Raw genomic sequence first — 18,264 nt, 5'->3', positions numbered from 1 at the left:
TAGGGGCTGGAGGAGGTTACAGAGATAGGGAGGGTTGTAGGGGGCTGGAGGAGGTTACAGAGATAGGGAGGGTTGTAGGGGGCTGGAGGAGGTTACAGAGATAGGGAGGTGTTGGATGAGGTTACAGAGATAACTGCTACGTAATGCGATCTTTACTCGATCGTTGAATGTCGTATAACATCTGGGAGGTGTCCGGAGGCGGGGTAGGGGTGGTAGGGGGGCTCGGTGTCCCCTCCCCCCCGTGAGCCCCCACTCCGGGACCTGCTGGCCGAGGAAGGCGGGTTTGCGACCCCCCCCCCCGCCTCGCTGCGTTCAAGAGGCTCCCACCACCTTCTCGATGAGCCTGCTGCGAGCCTCCTCCACCTCGGCCGTCAGGTCCTGGACCCTCCTGCGCAGCAGGCCGTTCTCCGCCAGTAGCCTCTCCACCTGCTCCCCGCCGCCCCCCTGGCCACAGGGGCAAGGCCGCAGCCTCCTGACCCCCCGCCCGGCGCCCGGGCGTCCCTCCTCCGGGGAGCGGCGGGGCGGGGGGCGGGTCCCTCGCTGGGGGCCGGCCCTCCCCGCGGGGCCCCCGCCCGGGGCCCGGCTCGGCCCATCCCGGGCCCTCCCCGATCCGGACGCTGCGCAGCCGGGCGCTGGCCTCGGCCCCCTCTCCCGGGGGCCCGCAGTCCCGGGCTTCATCGCGATGTCCGGGCGGCCCGAGCTCCAGCTGGAAGACCGGGAAGGCGACAGAATTAGAGCATCGAACAGACAGTGCAGAAGGTGGCCATTCGGCCCATCGAGTCGGGGCCGGCCCCCGGAAAGAGCAACCCCCCCCCCCCCAAAGATCCCTCCCCCCCCAACATAACCAACAACCTCACCCAACACTAAGGGGCAATTTAACACGGCCAATCCACCTAACCTGCACATCTTTGGACACTAAGGGACAATTTAACACGGCCAATCCACCTAACCTGCACATCTATGGACACTAAGGGACAATTTAGCACGGCCAATCCACCTAACCTGCACATCTTTGGACACTAAGGGGCAATTCAACACGGCCAATCCACCTAACCTGTACATCTTTGGACACTAAGGGACAATTTAACACGGCCAATCCACCTAACCTGCACATCTTTGGACACTAAGGCACAATTTAGCACAGCCAATCCACCTAACCTGTACATCTTTGGACACTAAGGGACAATTTAGCACGGCCAATCCACCTAACCTGTACATCTTTGGACACTAAGGGACAATTTAGCACGGCCAATCCACCTAACCTGCACATCTTTGGACACTAAGGGACAATTTAACACGGCCAATCCACCTAACCTGCACATCTTTGGACACTAAGGGACAATTTAGCACGGCCAATCCACCTAACCTGCACATCTTTGGACACTAAGGGCAATTTATCGCGGCCAATCCACCGAACCTGCACATCTTTGGACTGTGGGAGGAATCCGGAGCACCCGGAGGAAACCCACGCAGACGCGGGGAGGACGTGCAGACTCCGCACAGACAGTGACCCAAGCCGGAATCGAACCTGGGACCCTAGAGCTGTGAAGCAATTGTGCTATCCACAATGCTACCGTGCTGCCCTAATTAAATTTAGGATGGTCCACATCTCTCTAACCTCCTCCAGCCCCCTACACCCTCCCCATCTCTGTAACCTCCTCCAGCCCCCTACACCCCTCCCTATCTCTGTAACCTCCTCCAGCCCCTACAACCCTCCCTATCGCTGTAACCTCCTCCAGCCCCTACAACCCTCCCTATCGCTGTAACCTCCTCCAGCCCCCTACACCCCTCCCTATCTCTGTAACCTCCTCCAGCCCCTACAACCCTCCCTATCGCTGTAACCTCCTCCAGCCCCCTACACCCTCCCCATCTCTGTAACCTCCTCCAGCCCCTACAACCCTCCCTATCGCTGTAACCTCCTCCAGCCCCCAACACCCCTCCCTATCTCTGTAACCTCCTCCAGCCCCCTACGCCCCTCCCTATGTCTGTAACCTCCTCCAGTCCCCTACACCCCTCCCTATCTCTGTAACCTCCTCCAGCCCCCTACACCCCTCCCTATCTCTGTAACCTCCTCCAGCCCCCTACACCCCTCCCTATCTCTGTAACCTCCTCCAGTCCCCAACACCCCTCCCTATCTCTGTAACCTCCTCCAGCCCTCCTACACCCCTTCCTATCTATGTAACCTCCTCCAGCCCCCTACACCCCTCCCTATCTCTGTAACCTCCTCCAGTCCCTACAACCCTCCCTATCTCTGTAACCTCCTCCTACACCCTCCCCATCTCTGTAACCTCCTCCAGCCCCTACAACCCTCCCTATCTCTGTAACCTCCTCCAGCCCCCTACACCCCTCCCTATCTCTGTAACCTCCTCCAGCCCCCTACGCCCCTCCCTATCTCTGTAACCTCCTCCAGTCCCCTACACCCCTCCCTATCTCTGTAACCTCCTCCAGCCCCCTACACCCCTCCCTATCTCTGCAACCTCCTCCAGCGCCCTACACCCCTCCCTATCTCTGTAACCTCCTCCAGCCCCCTACGCCCCTCCCTATCTCTGTAACCTCCTCCAGTCCCCTACACCCTCCCTATCTCTGTAACCTCCTCCAGCCCCCTACACCCCTCCCTATCTCTGTAACCTCCTCCAGCCCCCTACACCCCTCCCTATCTCTGCAACCTCCTCCAGGGCCCTACACCCCTCCCTATCTCTGTAACCTCCTCCAGCCCCCTACGCCCCTCCCTATCTCTGTAACCTCCTCCAGTCCCCTACACCCTCCCTATCTCTGTAACCTCCTCCAGCCCCCTACACCCCTCCCTATCTCTGTAACCTCCTCCAGCCCCCTACACCCTTCCCTATCTCTGTAACCTCCTCCAGTCCCCAACACCCCTCCCTATCTCTGTAACCTCCTCCAGCCCTCCTACACCCCTCCCTATCTATGTAACCTCCTCCAGCCCCTACACCCCTCCCTATCTCTGTAACCTCCTCCAGTCCCCAACACCCCTCCCTATCTCTGTAACCTCCTCCAGCCCTCCTACACCCCTCCCTATCTATGTAACCTCCTCCAGCCCCTACACCCCTCCCTATCTCTGTAACCTCCTCCAGTCCCAACACCCCTCCCTATCTCTGTAACCTCCTCCAGCCCTCCTACACCCCTCCCTATCTATGTAACCTCCTCCAGCCCCTACACCCCTCCCTATCTCTGTAACCTCCTCCAGTCCCTACAACCCCCCCTATCTCTGTAACCTCCTCCTACACCCTCCCCATCTCTGTAACCTCCTCCAGCCCCTACAACCCTCCCTATCTCTGTAACCTCCTCCAGCCCCCTACACCCCTCCCTATCTCTGTAACCTCCTCCAGCCCCCTACACCCTCCCCATCTCTGTAACCTCCTCCAGCCCCCCTACACCCTCCCTATCTCTGCAAACTCCTCCAATCTCCATACACCCCTCCCTATCTCTGTAACCTCCTCCAACTCCCTACAACCCTCCCTATCTCTGTAACCTCCTCCAGCCCCGTACAACCCTCCCTATCTCTGTAACCTCCTTCAGCCCCCTACGCCCCTCCCTATCTCTGTAACCTCCTCCAGCCCCCCGACAGCCCACCCTATATCTGTAACCTCCTCCAGCCCCCTACACCCCTCCCCTCTCTGTAACCTCCTCCAGTCCCTACACCCCTCCCTATCTCTGTAACCTCCTCCAGTCCCCCTACACCCCTCCCTATCTCTGTAACCTCCTCCAGCCCCTACACCCCTCCCTATCTCTGTAATCTCCACCAGCCCCTACAACCCTACCTATCTCTGTAACCTCCTCCAGTCCCTACACCCCTCCCTATCTCTGTAACCTCCTCCAGCCCCTACACCCCTCCCTATCTCTGTAATCTCCTCCAGCCCCTACACCCCTCCCTATCTCTGTAATCTCCACCAGCCCCTACAACCCTACCTATCTCTGTAACCTCCTCCAGCCCCTACACCCCTCCCTATCTCTGTAATCTCCTCCAGCCCCTACACCCCTCCCTATCTCTGTAATCTCCACCAGCCCCTACAACCCTCCCTATCGCTGTAACCTCCTCCAGCCCCCTACACCCCTCCCTATCTCTGTAACCTCCTCCAGCCCCCTACGCCCCTCCCTATGTCTGTAACCTCCTCCAGTCCCCTACACCCCTCCCTATCTCTGTAACCTCCTCCAGCCCCCTACACCCCTCCCTATCTCTGTAACCTCCTCCAGCCCCCTACACCCCTCCCTATCTCTGTAACCTCCTCCAGTCCCCAACACCCCTCCCTATCTCTGTAACCTCCTCCAGCCCTCCTACACCCCTTCCTATCTATGTAACCTCCTCCAGCCCCCTACACCCCTCCCTATCTCTGTAACCTCCTCCAGTCCCTACAACCCTCCCTATCTCTGTAACCTCCTCCTACACCCTCCCCATCTCTGTAACCTCCTCCAGCCCCTACAACCCTCCCTATCTCTGTAACCTCCTCCAGCCCCCTACACCCCTCCCTATCTCTGTAACCTCCTCCAGCCCCCTACGCCCCTCCCTATCTCTGTAACCTCCTCCAGTCCCCTACACCCCTCCCTATCTCTGTAACCTCCTCCAGCCCCCTACACCCCTCCCTATCTCTGCAACCTCCTCCAGCGCCCTACACCCCTCCCTATCTCTGTAACCTCCTCCAGCCCCCTACGCCCCTCCCTATCTCTGTAACCTCCTCCAGTCCCCTACACCCTCCCTATCTCTGTAACCTCCTCCAGCCCCCTACACCCCTCCCTATCTCTGTAACCTCCTCCAGCCCCCTACACCCCTCCCTATCTCTGCAACCTCCTCCAGGGCCCTACACCCCTCCCTATCTCTGTAACCTCCTCCAGCCCCCTACGCCCCTCCCTATCTCTGTAACCTCCTCCAGTCCCCTACACCCTCCCTATCTCTGTAACCTCCTCCAGCCCCCTACACCCCTCCCTATCTCTGTAACCTCCTCCAGCCCCCTACACCCTTCCCTATCTCTGTAACCTCCTCCAGTCCCCAACACCCCTCCCTATCTCTGTAACCTCCTCCAGCCCTCCTACACCCCTCCCTATCTATGTAACCTCCTCCAGCCCCTACACCCCTCCCTATCTCTGTAACCTCCTCCAGTCCCCAACACCCCTCCCTATCTCTGTAACCTCCTCCAGCCCTCCTACACCCCTCCCTATCTATGTAACCTCCTCCAGCCCCTACACCCCTCCCTATCTCTGTAACCTCCTCCAGTCCCAACACCCCTCCCTATCTCTGTAACCTCCTCCAGCCCTCCTACACCCCTCCCTATCTATGTAACCTCCTCCAGCCCCTACACCCCTCCCTATCTCTGTAACCTCCTCCAGTCCCTACAACCCCCCCTATCTCTGTAACCTCCTCCTACACCCTCCCCATCTCTGTAACCTCCTCCAGCCCCTACAACCCTCCCTATCTCTGTAACCTCCTCCAGCCCCCTACACCCCTCCCTATCTCTGTAACCTCCTCCAGCCCCCTACACCCTCCCCATCTCTGTAACCTCCTCCAGCCCCCCTACACCCTCCCTATCTCTGCAAACTCCTCCAATCTCCATACACCCCTCCCTATCTCTGTAACCTCCTCCAACTCCCTACAACCCTCCCTATCTCTGTAACCTCCTCCAGCCCCGTACAACCCTCCCTATCTCTGTAACCTCCTTCAGCCCCCTACGCCCCTCCCTATCTCTGTAACCTCCTCCAGCCCCCCGACACCCCACCCTATATCTGTAACCTCCTCCAGCCCCCTACACCCCTCCCCTCTCTGTAACCTCCTCCAGTCCCTACACCCCTCCCTATCTCTGTAACCTCCTCCAGTCCCCCTACACCCCTCCCTATCTCTGTAACCTCCTCCAGCCCCTACACCCCTCCCTATCTCTGTAATCTCCACCAGCCCCTACAACCCTACCTATCTCTGTAACCTCCTCCAGTCCCTACACCCCTCCCTATCTCTGTAACCTCCTCCAGCCCCTACACCCCTCCCTATCTCTGTAATCTCCTCCAGCCCCTACACCCCTCCCTATCTCTGTAATCTCCACCAGCCCCTACAACCCTACCTATCTCTGTAACCTCCTCCAGTCCCTACACCTCTCCCTATCTCTGTAACCTCCTCCAGCCCCCTACACCCCTCCCTATCTCTGTAACCTCCTCCAGGGCCCTACACCCCTCCCTATCTCTGTAACCTCCTCCAGCCCCCTACGCCCCTCCCTATCTCTGTAACCTCCTCCAGTCCCCTACACCCTCCCTATCTCTGTAACCTCCTCCAGCCCCCTACACCCCTCCCTATCTCTGTAACCTCCTCCAGCCCCCTACACCCTTCCCTATCTCTGTAACCTCCTCCAGTCCCCAACACCCCTCCCTATCTCTGTAACCTCCTCCAGCCCTCCTACACCCCTCCCTATCTATGTAACCTCCTCCAGCCCCTACACCCCTCCCTATCTCTGTAACCTCCTCCAGTCCCCAACACCCCTCCCTATCTCTGTAACCTCCTCCAGCCCTCCTACACCCCTCCCTATCTATGTAACCTCCTCCAGCCCCTACACCCCTCCCTATCTCTGTAACCTCCTCCAGTCCCTACAACCCCCCCTATCTCTGTAACCTCCTCCTACACCCTCCCCATCTCTGTAACCTCCTCCAGCCCCTACAACCCTCCCTATCTCTGTAACCTCCTCCAGCCCCCTACACCCCTCCCTATCTCTGTAACCTCCTCCAGCCCCCTACACCCTCCCCATCTCTGTAACCTCCTCCAGCCCCCCTACACCCTCCCTATCTCTGCAAACTCCTCCAATCTCCATACACCCCTCCCTATCTCTGTAACCTCCTCCAACTCCCTACAACCCTCCCTATCTCTGTAACCTCCTCCAGCCCCGTACAACCCTCCCTATCTCTGTAACCTCCTTCAGCCCCCTACGCCCCTCCCTATCTCTGTAACCTCCTCCAGCCCCCCGACACCCCACCCTATATCTGTAACCTCCTCCAGCCCCCTACACCCCTCCCCTCTCTGTAACCTCCTCCAGTCCCTACACCCCTCCCTATCTCTGTAACCTCCTCCAGTCCCCCTACACCCCTCCCTATCTCTGTAACCTCCTCCAGCCCCTACACCCCTCCCTATCTCTGTAATCTCCACCAGCCCCTACAACCCTACCTATCTCTGTAACCTCCTCCAGTCCCTACACCCCTCCCTATCTCTGTAACCTCCTCCAGCCCCTACACCCCTCCCTATCTCTGTAATCTCCTCCAGCCCCTACACCCCTCCCTATCTCTGTAATCTCCACCAGCCCCTACAACCCTACCTATCTCTGTAACCTCCTCCAGTCCCTACACCTCTCCCTATCTCTGTAACCTCCTCCAGCCCCCTACACCCCTCCCTATCTCTGTAACCTCCTCCAGCCCTGACAGGTTGGTGGACAGGCAGGTGAGGGCACTGGAATGATCGGGAGGAGGTTGTTTCGATCTTAGTTTCAGACTAGTTGGGCACAACATGGTGGGCCGAAGGGCCTGTGCCGTGCCGAGCTGTTTTCTGTTCTACCCCTTACCTGGGTGAACACCGGGGGTTCGACGGCCTGTCCGCCCCCATCTGCTGAGCTCCCTCCCGACGGTGGGCACAGCACGCTCTCGATGTCCTCCAGCCAGAGCTGGCTCAGCTTCGAGCGGTCCGGCGAGCGTCTCCCGGCCGACGCCGGGGGGTACAGCACGCTCTCCAGGTCCTCCAGCCAGGTCTCCAGCTCCTGGCCCGAGAGAACGGCCAGGGGGGGGGGTGACGGGGCAGGCGGCGCCGATCCCGCCATCACCGCCGCTGGGTGTCGGCAGCCTGCACAAGGCAAGAAACACCGGTGGTCAGACAGGGGGGGAACACAGCTCCGTGTCAAACACAGTCAGGGGGGGAACACAGCTCCGTGTCAAACACAGACAGGGGGGAACACAGCTCCGTGTCAAACACAGACAGGGGGAACACAGCTCCGTGTCAAACACAGACAGGGGGAACACAGCTCCGTGTCAAACACAGTCAGGGGGGAACACATCTCCGTGTCAAACACAGACAGGGGGAACACAGCTCCGTGTCAAACACAGACAGGGGGGAACACATCTCCATGTCAAACACAGTCAGGGGGAACACATCTCCGTGTCCAACACAGTCAGGGGGGAACACATCTCCGTGTCAAACACAGACAGGGGGAACACAGCTCCGTGTCAAACACAGACAGGGGGAACACAGCTCCGTGTCAAACACAGACAGGGGGAACACAGCTCCATGTCAAACACAGACAGGGGGGAACACATCTCCATGTCAAACACAGTCAGGGGGAACACAGCTCCGTGTCAAACACAGTCAGGGGGGAACACATCTCCGTGTCAAACACAGACAGGGGGAACACAGCTCCGTGTCAAACACAGACAGGGGGAACACAGCTCCGTGTCAAACACAGACAGGGGGAACACAGCTCCGTGTCAAACACAGTCAGGGGGAACACATCTCCGTGTCAAACACAGACAGGGGGAACACAGCTCCGTGTCAAACACAGACAGGGGGGAACACATCTCCATGTCAAACACAGTCAGGGGGAACACATCTCCGTGTCAAACACAGACAGGGGGAACACAGCTCCGTGTCAAACACAGACAGGGGGGAACACATCTCCATGTCAAACACAGACAGGGGAACACAGCTCCGTGTCAAACACAGTCAGGGGGAACACATCTCCGTGTCAAACACAGTCAGGGGGAACACAGCTCCGTGTCAAACACAGACAGGGGGAACACAGCTCCGTGTCAAACACAGTCAGGGGGAACACATCTCCGTGTCCAACACAGTCAGGGGGAACACAGCTCCGTGTCAAACACAGTCAGGGGGAACACAGCTCCGTGTCAAACACAGTCAGGGGGAACACAGCTCCGTGTCAAACACAGTCAGGGGGAACACAGCTCCGTGTCAAACACAGTCAGGGGGAACACAGCTCCGTGTCAAACACAGACAGGGGGAACACAGCTCAGTTTCAAACACAGACAGGGGGAACACAGCTCCGTGTCAAACACAGACAGGGGGAACACAGCTCCGTGTCAAACACAGACAGGGGGAACACAGCTCCGTGTCAAACACAGACAGGGGGAACGCAGCTCCGTGTCAAACACAGACAGGGGGAACACAGCACCGTGTCAAACACAGACAGGGGGAACACATCTCCGTGTCAAACACAGTCAGGGGGAACACATCTCCGTGTCAAACACAGACAGGGGGAACACAGCTCCGTGTCAAACACAGACGGGGGACCACAGCTCCGTGTCAAACACAGTCAGACACGGGGGAACACAGCTCCGTGTCAAACACAGTCAGGGGAACACATCTCCGTGTCAAACACAGTCAGGGGGAACACATCTCCGTGTCAAACACAGTCAGGGGGAACACAGCTCCGTGTCAAACACAGTCGGGGGAACACATCTCCGTGTCAAACACAGTCAGGGGAACACAGCTCCGTGTCAAACACAGTCAGGGGAACACAGCTCCGTGTCAAACAGTCAGACACTGGGGAACACAGCTCCGTGTCAAACACAGACAGGGGGAACACATCTCCGTGTCAAACACAGTCAGGGGGAACACATCTCCGTGTCAAACACAGACAGGGGGAACACAGCTCCGTGTCAAACACAGACAGGGGGAACACAGCTCCGTGTCAAACACAGTCAGGGGGAACACATCTCCATGTCAAACACAGTCAGGGGGAACACAGCTCCGTGTCAAACACAGACAGGGGAACACAGCTCCGTGTCAAACAGTCAGACACGGGGGAACACAGCTCCGTGTCAAACACAGTCAGGGGGAACACATCTCCGTGTCAAACACAGTCAGGGGGAACACAGCTCCATGTCAAACACAGACAGGGGAACACAGCTCCGTATCAAACACAGTCAGACACGGGGGAACACAGCTCCGTGTCAAACACAGTCAGACACGGGGGAACACAGCTCCGTGTCAAACACAGTCAGGGGAACACAGCTCCGTGTCAAACACAGACAGGGGGAACACAGCTCCGTGTCAAACACAGTCAGGGGAACACAGCTCCGTGTCAAACACAGACAGGGAGAACACAGCTCCGTGTCAAACACAGACAGGGGAACACAGCTCCGTGTCAAACACAGATGGAGGAACACATCTCCGTGTCAAACACAGTCAGACAGGGGAGAACACAGCTCCATGTCAAACACAGACAGGGGGAACACAGCTCCATGTCAAACACAGACAGGGGGAACACATCTCCGTGTCAAACACAGTCAGGGGAATACAGCTTCGTGTCAAACACAGACGGAGGAACACATCTCCGTGTCAAACACAGTCAGACAGGGGAGAACACAGCTCCGTGTCAAACACAGACAGGGGGAACACAGCTCCGTGTCAAACACAGTCAGGAGGAACACAGCTCCGTGTCAAACACAGACAGTGAGAACACAGCTCCGTGTCAAACACAGACAGGGGGAACACATCTCCGTGTCAAACACAGTCAGACACGGGGGAACACAGCTCCGTGTCTAACACAGTCAGACATGGGGGAACACATCTCCGTGTCAAACACAGTCTGGGGAACACTGCTCCGTGTCAAACACAGTCAGACACGGGGGAACACAGCTCCGTGTCACACACAGTCAGACAGGGGAGAACACAGCTCCATGTCAAACACAGACAGGGGGAACACAGCTCCATGTCAAACACAGACAGGGGGAACACATCTCCGTGTCAAACACAGTCAGGGGAATACAGCTTCGTGTCAAACACAGACGGAGGAACACATCTCCGTGTCAAACACAGTCAGACAGGGGAGAACACAGCTCCGTGTCAAACACAGACAGGGGGAACACAGCTCCGTGTCAAACACAGACAGGGGGAACACAGCTCCGTGTCAAACACAGACAGGGGGAACCCAGCTCCGTGTCAAACACAGACAGGGGGAACACAGCTCCGTGTCAAACACAGTCAGGGGGGAACACATCTCCGTGTCAAACACAGACAGGGGGAACACAGCTCCGTGTCAAACACAGACAGGGGGGAACACATCTCCATGTCAAACACAGTCAGGGGGAACACATCTCCATGTCCAACACAGTCAGGGGGGAACACATCTCCGTGTCAAACACAGACAGGGGGAACACAGCTCCGTGTCAAACACAGACAGGGGGAACACAGCTCCGTGTCAAACACAGACAGGGGGAACACAGCTCCATGTCAAACACAGACAGGGGGGAACACATCTCCATGTCAAACACAGTCAGGGGGAACACAGCTCCGTGTCAAACACAGTCAGGGGGGAACACATCTCCGTGTCAAACACAGACAGGGGGAACACAGCTCCGTGTCAAACACAGACAGGGGGAACACAGCTCCGTGTCAAACACAGACAGGGGGAACACAGCTCCGTGTCAAACACAGTCAGGGGGGAACACATCTCCGTGTCAAACACAGACAGGGGGAACACAGCTCCGTGTCAAACACAGACAGGGGGGAACACATCTCCATGTCAAACACAGTCAGGGGGAACACATCTCCGTGTCAAACACAGACAGGGGGAACACAGCTCCGTGTCAAACACAGACAGGGGGGAACACATCTCCATGTCAAACACAGACAGGGGAACACAGCTCCGTGTCAAACACAGTCAGGGGGAACACATCTCCGTGTCAAACACAGTCAGGGGGAACACAGCTCCGTGTCAAACACAGACAGGGGGAACACAGCTCCGTGTCAAACACAGTCAGGGGGAACACATCTCCGTGTCCAACACAGTCAGGGGGAACACAGCTCCGTGTCAAACACAGTCAGGGGGAACACAGCTCCGTGTCAAACACAGTCAGGGGGAACACAGCTCCGTGTCAAACACAGTCAGGGGGAACACAGCTCCGTGTCAAACACAGTCAGGGGGAACACAGCTCCGTGTCAAACACAGACAGGGGGAACACAGCTCAGTTTCAAACACAGACAGGGGGAACACAGCTCCGTGTCAAACACAGACAGGGGGAACACAGCTCCGTTTCAAACACAGACAGGGGGAACACAGCTCCGTGTCAAACACAGACAGGGGGAACACAGCTCCGTGTCAAACACAGACAGGGGGAACACAGCTCCGCATCAAACACAGTCAGGGGGAACACAGCTCTGTGTCAAACACAGGGGGAACACAGCTCCGTGTCAAACACAGACAGGGGGAACACAGCTCCGTGTCAAACACAGACAGGGGGAACACAGCTCCGTGTCAAACACAGACAGGGGGAACACAGCTCCGTGTCAAACACAGACAGGGGGAACACAGCACCGTGTCAAACACAGACAGGGGGAACACATCTCCGTGTCAAACACAGTCAGGGGGAACACATCTCCGTGTCAAACACAGACAGGGGGAACACAGCTCCGTGTCAAACACAGACGGGGGACCACAGCTCCGTGTCAAACACAGTCAGACACGGGGGAACACAGCTCCGTGTCAAACACAGTCAGGGGAACACATCTCCGTGTCAAACACAGTCAGGGGGAACACATCTCCGTGTCAAACACAGTCAGGGGGAACACAGCTCCGTGTCAAACACAGTCGGGGGAACACATCTCCGTGTCAAACACAGTCAGGGGAACACAGCTCCGTGTCAAACACAGTCAGGGGAACACAGCTCCGTGTCAAACAGTCAGACACTGGGGAACACAGCTCCGTGTCAAACACAGTCAGGGGAACACATCTCCGTGTCAAACACAGTCAGGGGGAACACAGCTCCGTGTCAAACACAGACAGGGGGAACACAGCTCCGTGTCAAACACAGTCAGGGGGAACACATCTCCATGTCAAACACAGTCAGGGGGAACACAGCTCCGTGTCAAACACAGACAGGGGAACACAGCTCCGTGTCAAACAGTCAGACACGGGGGAACACAGCTCTGTGTCAAACACAGTCAGGGGGAACACATCTCCGTGTCAAACACAGTCAGGGGGAACACAGCTCCGTGTCAAACACAGACAGGGGAACACAGCTCCGTGTCAAACACAGTCAGACACGGGGGAACACAGCTCCGTGTCAAACACAGTCAGACACGGGGGAACACAGCTCCGTGTCAAACACAGTCAGGGGAACACAGCTCCGTGTCAAACACAGACAGGGGGAACACAGCTCCGTGTCAAACACAGTCAGGGGAACACAGCTCCGTGTCAAACACAGACAGGGAGAACACAGCTCCGTGTCAAACACAGACAGGGGAACACAGCGCCGTGTCAAACACAGATGGAGGAACACATCTCCGTGTCAAACACAGTCAGACAGGGGAGAACACAGCTCCATGTCAAACACAGTCAGACACGGGGGAACACAGCTCCGTGTCAAACACAGACAGGGGGAACACAGCTCCATGTCAAACACAGACAGGGGGAACACATCTCCGTGTCAAACACAGTCAGGGGAATACAGCTTCGTGTCAAACACAGACGGAGGAACACATCTCCGTGTCAAACACAGTCAGACAGGGGAGAACACAGCTCCGTGTCAAACACAGACAGGGGGAACACAGCTCCGTGTCAAACACAGTCAGGAGGAACACAGCTCCGTGTCAAACATAGACAGGGGGAACACATCTCCGTGTCAAACACAGACAGGGGAACACAGCTCCGTGTCAAACACAGACAGTGAGAACACAGCTCCGTGTCAAACACAGACAGGGGGAACACATCTCCGTGTCAAACACAGTCAGACACGGGGGAACACAGCTCCGTGTCTAACACAGTCAGACATGGGGGAACACATCTCCGTGTCAAACACAGTCTGGGGAACACTGCTCCGTGTCAAACACAGTCAGACACGGGGGAACACAGCTCCGTGTCACACACAGTCAAGGGAACACAGCTCCGTGTCAAACACAGACAGGGAGAACACAGCTCCGTGTCAAACACAGACAGGGGAACACAGCTCCGTGTCAAACACAGATGGAGGAACACATCTCCGTGTCAAACACAGTCAGACAGGGGAGAACACAGCTCCATGTCAAACACAGACAGGGGGAACGCAGCTCCATGTCAAACACAGACAGGGGGAACACATCTCCGTGTCAAACACAGTCAGGGGAATACAGCTCCGTGTCAAACACAGACGGAGGAACACATCTCCGTGTCAAACACAGTCAGACAGGGGAGAACACAGCTCCGTGTCAAACACAGACAGGGGGAACACAGCTCCGTGTCAAACACAGTCAGGAGGAACACAGCTCCGTGTCAAACACAGACAGGGGGAACACATCTCCGTGTCAAACACAGACAGGGGAACACATCTCCGTGTCAAACACAGACAGTGAGAACACAGCTCCGTGTCAAACACAGACAGGGGGAACACATCTCCGTGTCAAACACAGTCAGACATGGGGGAACACATCTCCGTGTCAAACACAGTCTGGGGAACACTGCTCCGTGTCAAACACAGTCAGACACGGGGGAACACAGCTCCGTGTCACACACAGTCAGGGGAACACAGCTCCGTGTCAAACACAGTCAGACACGGGGGGAACACAGCTCCTATCTCTGTAACCTCCTCCAGCCCCCTACAACCCTCCCTATCTCTGTAACCTCCTCCAGCCCCCTACACCCCTCCCTATCTCTGTAACCTCCTCCAGCCCCCTACACCCCTCCCTATCTCTGTAACCTCCTCCAGCCCCCCTACATCCCTCCCTATCTCTGTAACCTCCTCCAGCCCCCTACACCCCTCCCTATCTCTGTAACCTCCTCCAGCCCCTACACCCCTCCCTATCTCTGTAACCTCCTCCAGCCCCCTACACCCCTCCCTATCTCTGTAACCTCCTCCAGCCCCCTACACCCCTCCCTAACTCTGTAACCTCCTCCAGCCCCCTACACCCCTCCCTATCTCTGTAACCTCCTCCAGTCCCCTACACCCCTCCCTATCTCTGTAACCTCCTGCAGTCCCCTACACCCCTCCCTATCTCTGTAACCTCCTCCAGCCGCCTACACCCCTCCCTAACTCTGTAACCTCCTCCAGCCCCCTACACCCCTCCCTAACACTGTAACCTCCTCCAGCCCCCTGCACCCCTCCCTATCTCTGTAACCTCCTCCAGCCCCCTACACCCCTCCCTATCTCTGTAACCACCTCCAGCCCCTACACCCCTCCCTATCTCTGTAACCTCCTCCAGCCCCCTACACCCCTCCCTAACTCTGTAACCTCCTCCAGCCCCCTACACCCCTCCCTATCTCTGTAACCTCCTCCAGCCCCTACACCCCTCCCTATCTCTGTAACCTCCTCCAGCCCCGTACACCCCTCCCTATCTCTGTAACCTCCTCCAGTCCCCTACACCCCTCCCTATCTCTGTAACCTCCTCCAGTCCCCTGCACCCCTCCCTATCTCTGTAACCTCCTCCAGCCCCTACACCCCTCCCTATCTCTGTAACCTCCTCCAGCCCCGTACACCCCTCCCTATCTCTGTAACCTCCTCCAGTCTCCCGACAACCCTCCCCATCTCTGTAACCTCCTCCAGTCCCCCTACAACCCTCCCTATTTCTGTAACCTCCTCCAGCCCCCTACACCCCTCCCTATCTCAGTAACCTCCTCCAGCCCCCTACACCCCTCCCTATCTCTGTAACCTCCTCCAGTCTCCCGACAACCCTCCCCATCTCTGTAACCTCCTCCAGTCCCCCTACAACCCTCCCTATTTCTGCAACCTCGTCCAGCCCCCTACACCCCTCCCTATCTCTGTAACCTCCTCCAGCCCCGTACACCCCTCCCTATCTCTGTAACCTCCTCCAGCCCCCCTACACCCCTCCCTATCTCTGTAACCTCCTCCAGCCCCCTACACCCCTCCCTATCTCTGTAACCTCCTCCAGCCCCCTACACCCTCCCTATCTCTGTAACCTCCTCCAGTCCCCTACACCCCTCCCCATCTCTGTAACCTCCTCCAGTCCCCTACACCCCTCCCCATCTCTGTAACCTCCTCCAGCCCCCTACACCCTCCCTATCTCTGTAACCTCCTCCAGTCCCCTACACCCCTCCCCATCTCTGTAACCTCCTCCAGTCCCCCTACAACCCTCCCTATTTCTGCAACCTCGTCCAGCCCCCTACACCCCTCCCTATCTCTGTAACCTCCTCCAGCCCCGTACACCCCTCCCTATCTCTGTAACCTCCTCCAGCCCCCCTACACCCCTCCCTATCTCTGTAACCTCCTCCAGCCCCCTACACCCCTCCCTATCTCTGTAACCTCCTCCAGCCCCCTACACCCTCCCTATCTCTGTAACCTCCTCCAGTCCCCTACACCCCTCCCCATCTCTGTAACCTCCTCCAGTCCCCTACACCCCTCCCCATCTCTGTAACCTCCTCCAGCCCCCTACACCCCTCCCTATCTCTGTAACCTCCTCCAGCCCCTACACCCCTCCCCATCTCTGTAACCTCCTCCAGTCCCCTACACCCCTCCCTATCTCTGTAACCTCCTCCAGCCCCCTACAACCCTCCCTATCTCTGTAACCTCCTCCAGCCCCCTACAACCCTCCCTATCTCTGTAACCTCCTCCAGCCCCCTACACCCCTCCCTATCTCTGTAACCTCCTCCAGCCCCCTACACCCTTCCCTATCTCTGTAACCTCCTCCAGTCCCCCTACACCTCTCCCCATCTCTGTAACCTCCTCCAGCCCCCCTACAACCCCTCCCTATCTCCGTAACCTCCTCCAACCCCCGCCCCCTCCCCCGCCGTCCCAGGGGGAACGCCCGCCGCCTGCAAGCCCCCCCCCCCCCCCATCCGAGCCCCACCCGCACACCCCCACCTCCTTCTAGGGGGTGATTAAGGAGGGGCCACTGCAGGGACGCCCGCACTCCCTCCCCCCGCCCCCTGTGTAAGGACCCATTTTACAGCAAGGGGGTGGGACGAATGGGGGGGGGGGGGGGGGCTCGGTCGCGTGGGGAGGGGTGGATGGCGCGGGCGGGGGGGGGGGGGGAGGCAACGGCCGACGGAAGAGCGACGCCCCTACCTTTCATCAACTTGTCCGTTCGAAAGCAGCTCTCCACCTGTGCGCGACGGTCGAATCAATAATCTGCCGATCAGAAATAAAGCAGTGAGAGAGAGAGAGGGGGGGGGGGGAGAGACGACGGTTTTATTTCCCGTGCTTGCCTCCTTTCGACGCGGAGCAGGAACAGGCCCTCCGAGCCTGTCCCGGCCATGATACCAACCTTGTCCCAAACCCTCAGCCCTGCCCAGTGCCGTGTCCCTCTATCCCCCGTCCTATCCATGTGTTGGTCAATTTGCCTTTTGTACGGCGTTAACGTCTCTGCTCCCACAGCCTCCCCTGGCCACGCGTTCCAGGCGCTCTGTGTTCAGAACCTGCCTCGTACATCTCCTCTAAACCTTGCCCCCCCGGACCTTAAACCTCTCTGCCCCTCCCCCCCCCCCGCCCCCGGTGACTGGCCCCTCCACCCTGGGAAAGAGGGCCTTGACTATCCACAAAATAGTCCACAAAACGGTGCTCCCGTCGGCCTTCTGCCTCTCAGTCTCGCATCCGAACGGAAAGCTCTGCCAAGAAGCCCATCGCCAGCTGTAAACCCCGAGGCTGTCGCCAACCGGCCAGCCGGGACGAGGCAAACACCGTCGGAAGCGACGACTCCAATCTTTTGGTTTGATGCTTTTTTTTTTTCTTCACCCTTTCGCCCCCTTCTGTGTTTGTCTGTCTTGTGTGCGCGAGTGGAATCTTGTGATAGCTACACAGGGATTACAAAGAACAAGCAGACAAAGAACAAAGAAAAGTACAGGCCCTTCGGCCCTCCAAGCCCGTGCCGACCATGCTGCCCGACTAAACTACAATCTTCTACACTTCCTGGGTCCGTATCCCTCTATTCCCGTCCTATTCATGTATTTGTCAAGATGCCCCTTAAATGTCCCTATCGTCCCTGCTTCCACCACCTCCTCCGGCAGCGAGTTCCAGGCACCCACTACCCTCTGTCTAAAAACCTCGTACATCTCCTCTAAACCTTGCCCCTTGCACCTTAAAGCTATGCCCCCTAGTAATTGACCCCTCTACCCCGGGGAAAAGCCTCTGACTATCTACTCTGTCTATGCCCCTCATAATTTTGTAGACCTCTATCAGGTCTCCCCTCAACCTCCTTCGTTCCAGTGAGAACAAACCGAGTTTATTCAACCGCTCCTCATCGCTAATGCCCTCCATACCAGGCAACATCCTGGTAAATCTCTTCCTGTAACAGTAGTGGACTCGCCAACACTAAGGGTATTTAAATGGTCATTGGATAGACGTATGGACGAT

At 57.5% G+C, this 18,264-nt stretch overlaps 1 long non-coding RNA gene across 1 annotated transcript in view; it reads right to left on the bottom strand.

The window, feature by feature from the left end:
* Nucleotides 1–18,264, bottom strand: part of LOC140405409 (uncharacterized) — a 19,051-nt gene continuing 787 nt past the window's right edge. The window contains exons 2-4 of the long non-coding RNA XR_011938607.1: nucleotides 16,981–17,043; nucleotides 7,542–7,816; nucleotides 1–706 (exon numbers count right to left, since the gene is read on the bottom strand). This is a non-coding gene — a long non-coding RNA (uncharacterized lncRNA). The remainder of the gene's footprint in view (nucleotides 707–7,541; nucleotides 7,817–16,980; nucleotides 17,044–18,264) is intronic.

This window comes from Scyliorhinus torazame, chromosome X (genome assembly GCF_047496885.1).
Source record: "Scyliorhinus torazame isolate Kashiwa2021f chromosome X, sScyTor2.1, whole genome shotgun sequence".
Classification (NCBI taxonomy): Eukaryota; Metazoa; Chordata; class Chondrichthyes; order Carcharhiniformes; family Scyliorhinidae; genus Scyliorhinus; species Scyliorhinus torazame.
This window is presented reverse-complemented; position numbering and strand designations above follow the sequence as displayed.